General features: G+C 45.2%; 1 long non-coding RNA gene across 1 annotated transcript; it reads right to left on the bottom strand.

The window, feature by feature from the left end:
- Nucleotides 1–657: 657 nt before the first annotated feature.
- LOC120909718 lies at nucleotides 658–1,290 on the bottom strand. The gene is made up of 3 exons (XR_005741363.1): nucleotides 1,279–1,290; nucleotides 777–944; nucleotides 658–697 (listed from the first exon to the last, which is right to left on the bottom strand). It is a non-coding gene; the product is annotated as an uncharacterized LOC120909718 (long non-coding RNA).
- Nucleotides 1,291–7,999: the final 6,709 nt, after the last annotated feature.

The raw sequence follows: 7,999 nt of genomic DNA, 5'->3' as shown, positions 1-7,999 counted from the left end.
ATGACATCAATTGTAACAATGCATATAATGTACAGATCATAATGATACTATCAGTGATTGTTCCTCATCTACCTGATGATGGTGGGGGATGGTGTGACCTTCCTGTGTGGTATCCCGGGAATACAGAGGACGGGGACATCTCTCTGGTGGGTTCCTGGTATTAGGTGACTCCCTCATGTCTTTGTGTATAGCTGAACGCTTCTTCGTCACACCATACTCCTCATCCTCCTCTTTATACTCTTCTTTAACAACAATATTATAATCCCCGAAGTTTCCACTCTGAATATATAATAAAATATTCATTGTAACAAACATGTATGTGTATAAATCAGAACTACCAATAATTGTTCCTCATCTACCTGATGATGGTGGGGGATGGTGTGACCTTCCTGTTTGGAATCCCGGGAATACAGAGGACGGGGACATCTCTCTGGTGGGTTCCCATTACTGGATCCATCTGTAGGAAACACACACACTGACTGAATACATTGTTTCTATGTGTTTATCAGATGATGGGGGATCTAGGTGGAGCCTCCGTACTGCTCTCTCCTTTACAATAAAGTCTCCTCTTACCCGGTGATGTGAGGGGCGGCTGATTGTCCATCATGACGTCCTTGTAGAGATCCTTGTGTCCTTCTAAATACTCCCACTCCTCCATGGAGAAATAGACAGTGACATCCTGACACCTTATAGGAACCTGACACACACAATGATACAGTCACCACCCAGACACACCCCTTGTCTGTTACTGGATAATGTCCCAGAATCCTCCTCACCTCTCCTGTCAGTAGATGGACCATCATGGTGGTCAGTTCCAGGATCTTCTGTTCTTTGTTCCTCTCTGGTATGGGAGAAGGAGGGGGAGGCACCATGGTGGGGCTCTGGGTCCTGCTCCATCCTCCTGAGATTGACTCCCCACTAGACTTCTTCACTACAAGATAATCCTACAGATCAGGAGAAAGATAAACCAACATCAATCATCTGACATCATCTAAGTGTCTACAATAAAAACACGGTCTATTGACCAGACTAGATAACAGCGATGTCATGTGACCTCCCAGAATCCTCCTCATGTCTGTGTTTTATTAATAGAGATAAGAGTGATGTCATGTGACCTCCCAGAATCCTCCTCACCTCTCCGGTCAGGTCTGTGTATTATTAATAGAGATAAGAGTGATGTCATGTGACCTCCCAGAATCCTCCTCACCTCTCCGGTCAGGTCTGTTTTATTAATAGAGATAAGAGTGATGTCATGTGACCTCCCAGAATCCTCCTCACCTCTCCGGTCAGGTCTGTATTATTAATAGAGATAAGAGTGATGTCATGTAAAAGAGACAGGACACTATGGTGGAGAGAATGTGGCTGCTCACCCCGATAAGAATGATGAAAAGAGTTTTCCCAAATGGGGTTATTACGCAGCTCGAAAAAAGAGAGGTAATACCATATAATAAAAAAATTGTATTTATTCACATGTTAAAAATTGGACAGAAGTGGACAAAAGTTGGATAGCAAAAAATGGATGGAGCATGAGTTGTAACAAGTACACAAACAGCGTTTACATAAATGTATAAAAAGCAGTACACAAATAATGTTTATACAGTCAAAAATGTGCATTGTAGTAAAAACAATCTAACGAACGTTTCGACCTTTAGAGGTCTTCTTCAGAGAATTTGTGTGGCTGAAAAGGAACACATAATGATTAGGCATCTCATGATTATAATTTAGATGATAAGAGGTACATTGTTGGTTTTACAAAAGCCCTTTGGTTAGGAGAGCAGTGTGCAAAGAGATGCAATGAAAGCAAAAAATTAAGCAAATTCATGTGCATCATTGCAAACAAAAATATTGGATACATTTTTTAATATTATTTAATTAAGTTATTGGTGGCCTCTATGCTATAGGTGAGTTTAATTTCCACACCTTTTCTCTGGCCAAATATTTTGGCTTTTCTGGCTTCATTCCCAAAAAATGACCCCTTTCATTCTTATTAGGGTTGTCCAGATACCGATACCAGTATCGGTACTCGTACTCGCGCAAATACCCCCGATACCTAAATAGAATACTTTCCCCCCCCTTTCCCCCCCCCGCCGCTGCCGCCGCATCGCGCCGCCGCATCGAGGGACATGGCTAGAGGGACATTGCTGCATATGTGAGGGACATGGCTAGAGGGACATGGCTGCATATGTGAGGGACATGGCTGCATATGTGAGGGACATGGCTAGAGGGACATGGCTGCATATGTGAGGGACATGGCTAGAGGGACATGGCTGCATATGTGAGGGACATGGCTAGAGGGACATTGCTGCATATGTGAGGGACATGGCTAGAGGGACATGGCTGCATATGTGAGGGACATGGCTAGAGGGACATGGCTGCATATGTGAGGGACATGGCTAGAGGGACATTGCTGCATATGTGAGGGACATGGCTAGAGGGACATTGCTGCATATGTGAGGGACATGGCTAGAGGGACATTGCTGCATATGTGAGGGACATGGCTAGAGGGACATGGCTGCATATGTGAGGGACATGGCTAGAGGTACATGGCTGCATATGGGGGGGACATGGCTGCATTTGGGGACACATTTAAAAAAAGTATCGGTATTCGGTATCGGCGACTACTTGAAAAAAAGTATCGGTACTTGTACTCGGTCCTAAAAAAGTGGTATCGGGACAACCCTAATTCTTATATTTTAGAAGGAATCACCTTGTCTGCTTGCCGCTGCTATTTATATTCCAGCAGCATTTCTATCTGACATCAGTGATCTCTGTACAGGAAGTCCTCAAATTTCTTTAAATTCCTAAACTGAATCTCCACAGTTTAAAGGTACAGCTCTCCCTACCCTACTCACCCTCACCCTTGGTGTTTTTTTATCATCAGTTGTTTGTCACTCACTGCTTTATGTTGCCCAGCTGCCCTCACTTCAACATATCCTCTATTTTTTGTTCCCCATGTGTCTTCACTTGTCTCCATTCCCATTCTTCTTTTTGCTTTAGTTTATATTTTTTCTTTCTGCACTATCACCCCCCCAATTCTCCTCTTTCCCTTGTTCATTTCCCCATATCGTTGCCTATTTTTCACTTCTTTTTTCTGCACCCTTATTTCCCTTCTTTGTCTTTCCCATCTTCCTCTGCCCCCTCCCTTTGTCTCACATTTGTGCTTTCCCTACCAGCTAATTTTCACCTCCGCATTCTTGCGGCCGACGCATGTCCATCCGTGCCTCCCTAGGTCATTCACTTTCATTCACTGTCACCTTCACTGATTCTTTATTCCTTTTCACTACCTCTCATCTCTTCCCTCACGTCACTCCAATTCACCCCCATCACCCCCATCTCCTTCACTCTTCCTCACTTTCCTCCATACACCAACACTCCCATTGCTTCATCTAGGGTTGTCCAGATACCGATACCAGTATCGGGACCGATACCGAGTATTTGCGGGAGTACTCGTACTCGTGCAAATACCCCCGATACCTAAATAGAATACTTTCCCCCCCTTTCCCCCCCCCCCGCCGCTGCCGCCGCATCGCGCCGCCGCATCGAGGGACATGGCTAGAGGGACATTGCTGCATATGTGAGGGACATGGCTAGAGGGACATTGCTGCATATGTGAGGGACATGGCTGCATATGTGAGGGACATGGCTAGAGGGACATTGCTGCATATGTGAGGGACATGGCTAGAGGGACATGGCTGCATATGTGAGGGACATGGCTAGAGGGACATGGCTGCATTTGTGAGGGACATGGCTGCATATGTGAGGGACATGGCTAGAGGAACATGGCTGCATATGTGAGGGACATGGCTAGAGGGACATGGCTGCATATGTGGGGGACATGGCTGCATATGTGGGGGGACATGGCTGCATTTAGGGACACATTTAAAAGAAGTATCGGTATTCGGTATCGGCGACTACTTGAAAAAAAGTATCGGTACTTGTACTCGGTCCTAAAAAAGTGGTATCGGGACAACATCACACATTTTTTTTCACATTTTCAATCTATCTCTTTCCCATGCTTTATCTTTTCTTCTCTTCTCCTTTCTCCCTTTCTTTCTCTACTTCTATTTTTCTATGGTTCTTTCGCTCACATTTACTTTCTCCCTTGTCTTTTCTCTCATCTCTGTCCCATTTTTCCCTTGTGTTCTTTTCACCTTGCTTTCACTTTCTTTATTCATTTTTTCCTTTCTTTTTCTTTATATTTTTCTCTATATATTTTTTTCTTCCCTCTCCCTCTTTCTTCCCTCTCCCTTTCCCTTTTTTGCCTTTCTATTTTTTTCTATTCTCCTTTTTTTTCTATTCTTCTTTCGTCTCTGGGGAGACCCTTGTTTCCGCATTCTAGAGATTATTATTTTATCTTAGTACTCTTGAGCACTTCCTTTCAATGTAGCCTGTGACGGTTATCTACATTTACCGTTATTTCTTACCTTAGAGCCCCAACTAACCTCCTAATAACTTGCGCCTAGTATATACCGTATTTATCGCGGTATAACGCGCTCTGGCGTATACCGCGCACCCCCAAAGTGGCCCCCAATCCTGTGGGAAAAAAAGATTTTTTGTTGTTTTGTACTTACAGTTTTGATGTCTTGCGCGGCGTCCATCTGCGGCCTCGTCGGGTCCGGCGTCCTTCTGCGGCCTCGTCGGGTGTCCTCTTCGGCGGGTCGGGCGTCCATCTTCGGCGGGTCCGGTGTCCATCTTCGGCGGGTCCGGCGTCCTCCCGCTCGTTTCCCGCCACGACTTTGAATACTGCGCCCGCATATAGCGAGCGCAGTACACTCGTGAATCTTCGGGCAGGCTCGGGCGCCTCTCGCACTGACGTCCTGTACGCTCAGGACATCAGGACGTCAGTACGAGAGGCGCCGAGACTGGCCGAAGATTCACGAGTGTACTGCGCTCGCTATATGCGGGCGCAGTATTCAAACTCATGGCGGGAAAGCGGGTATCGGCGTATACTGCGCACCCACGATTTTGCCCTGATTTTCAGGGCAAAATAGTGCGCGGTATACGCCGATAAATACGGTATGTATATAAACATCCAGAATATCAATTTTATTATTCTGTTTACAGGCTTCTTTATTAAACCTCCTCGTTCCACCGACATCCCCCTACCCCTCCTGGTTCTTGTATGGTCATTCCACCTTGGCCCCATAATTTTTGGGGGTGACCTCTTGTGGTGTTGAGCGGGGTGCTTCATATTACGTGGACAGCTGTTTTTGCTGCCTGGGATGGAAGCTATCCTTATTAGACCGCCTGATGTTGCCGCTTGGACTGCAGCACATCATTGAGACACAACATCAAGGTAAAGGAATGAATAATTAAAAATTAAAAAATGTATCCAATATTTTTGTTTGCAATGATGCACATGAATTTGCTTAATTTTTTGCTTTCATTGCATCTCTTTGCACACTGCTCTCCTAACCAAAGGGCTTTTGTAAAACCAACAATGTACCTCTTATCATCTAAATTATAATCATGAGATACCTAATCATTATGTGTTCCTTTTCAGCCACACAAATTCTATGAAGAAGACCTCTAAAGGTCGAAACGTTCGTTAGATTGTTTTTACTACAATGCACATTTTTGACTGTATAAACATTATTTGTGTACTGCTTTTTATACATTTATGTAAACGCTGTTTGTGTACTTGTTACAACTCATGCTCCATCCATTTTTTGCTATCCAACTTTTGTCCACTTCGGTCCAATTTTTAACATGTGAATAAATACAATTTTTTTATTATATGGTATTACCTCTCTTTTTTCGAGCTGCGCAATAACCCCATTTGGGAAAACTCTTTTCATCAGAGTGATGTCATGTGACCTCCCAGAATCCTCCTCACCTCTCCGGTCAGGTCTGTGTTTTATTAATAGAGATAAGAGTGATGTCATGTGACCTCCCAGAATCCTCCTCACCTCTCCGGTCAGGTCTGTGTTTTATTAATAGAGGTAAGAGTGATGTCATGTGACCTCCCATAATCCTCCTCACCTCTCCGGTCAGCAGGTAGATGATCTCCAGGGTGAGGTTTAGTAACCGCTCAGTCATGTGACTCTGGTCCTCCTCCATCCTCATTGATGTGATCATGTGATCTATGCGGGTTTCTCTGTAGATGAACAATGAAGAATTATCTGGACTTTATTGGTTGTACAATATTAGGATGAAGATATAACGGATTAATAGGTGGGTTGCCCCGGTGGGAATTGGAACATATAGATTGGGTTACTTAGGGGGATCTGTTTATAAAGAGTGGTCACATGTTCTCTGAGGCCATCAAGACCAATGAAGAGCCCATAGCCCTTGTATGGACAGGAGCAGGGACAGTCCACTGCCAGAGCGTAGAGGAGTGAAGGAGATTGCCAGTTGTTGAGGGTTCAAAGGATCGAATAAGTAAATGTGCCTTTTCTGGTTCCCTACACCAAAATTACCATGTAACCCTTGAAGTGGGGCTGCCCCCATTATACAAGGGTTAAATGCTCATTAGGATTTGGTAATTTTTCGTTTACCCCGGAGCTGGGCTTTAAAAAAAAAAATCTGCATATTATGCTTATAAAAACCCCTCACACACAATTATGTCAACCCTTAAAACTGTGTGTCCCCGTGAAACTTGGACTAACCTCACTCACCAACATGGTGCAGAGACAATTCTGTAAAAGCTCCTACAGGTCATCAGTTTAGAGTAAACCGGGAATAACGCCGCCAGAATTATTCCTCTCACTCCAGGGTGTGACAATGTGCGGCCAAATAGCCCCCTATGTGGTAGCGCAATATAAATGACAGGTCCTCTTTAAGGACACATCGGAGGTCTACTAGACCTCCAACATCACCTATGAACCCCAGTGAAGCTGATGAAATACAGATTGGGATTGATCAGCTTCTTCACTGACTACAGTGACCGGGGAATGACGACTCTGAGCCTGGAAGTGATAAAATGCTCGTCTCTTCTGGGTTCATTCCCCCGGAGAGGAGATGCAAGAACTGATCACCCTCCACTCCATCCACCATGCCGGTCCTGGGCCTGCAGGAGGGGCAGGCACATGGTTAATGTAGTGGGGCATGGGGATATTTGTATCTTTGTAGGAAGGGTGTGAAAGAGCAAATTTCAGTACACTCCGAATTCACATGTCATCCCTCGTTACAAGAGACTGATAAGGGGAGAAGGTGTCACATCTCCAATATGACGAGAATGTTCCGGCCCAGTAGGTGGGGAAATGTTCTGACCCTGAAGGGGTTAATCTAAGTTTCCACACTATTCATGTGTGTATCATCATCTGCTGGAGATAAAAGACGTCACAGTGACTATGGAGGAAGAGGACGGACATGACGGGGTTACTGGGTGTAAATAGAAAATAAGATCTTATTACCTCATCTGCTGCCAATTTCGGTAATGTCTTCTCTCTACTTCCTCCCGACTCACCTCTCACCCGGAAATTCCTGTCTGTACCTGACATCACTTCCTGTTTTCCATAGAGACTTCCTGTTTGGGTAGGAGGGCGATCACCATCTTGTGGAGCTCCTCTCCCACCAAGGGGGATAGAAATATATTACTGCCTAGTACCATAACACGTTCACCCCCCTTTCCTGGCCAGGCAGGCATGCGCAGATTAAGAGTTTGGTATATAATTAGCTGGAAGGGGAGGAAGAAGTAGAGAGAAGACATTGTTGGAAGTGACAGCAGAGGAGTACTTTACAATTGAACTACCCTCCTGTTTACATTGATTGGTGTGGGAATCGTTTGTCTGGGAACTGCAGCTGCGGAACCGTTTTTTCCAGTGATTTATACCATGCTCTGTTGACCCTTTTGAACATATGGGCCCAGATTCACAGAGAGCAAGGCGCACATTATGCCGCCGTAGAGTAACTGCCATACGCTACGCCAACGCAGCGCAGAGAGGCAAGCATTGAATTCAGCAAGCCAGCGTGGCGTTGGTTTTGAAGGCGTACGCCAGCGTAGGTGGAAGTGGGCGTGACCCATGCAAATGATGGGCCGAGCGCCAGACAGGTACGT

Source organism: Rana temporaria, chromosome 8 (genome assembly GCF_905171775.1).
Source record: "Rana temporaria chromosome 8, aRanTem1.1, whole genome shotgun sequence".
NCBI classification, from domain to species: domain Eukaryota; kingdom Metazoa; phylum Chordata; class Amphibia; order Anura; family Ranidae; genus Rana; species Rana temporaria.
The sequence above is the reverse complement of the archived record's forward strand: the minus strand, read 5'-3'. Positions and strand labels throughout refer to the sequence as shown.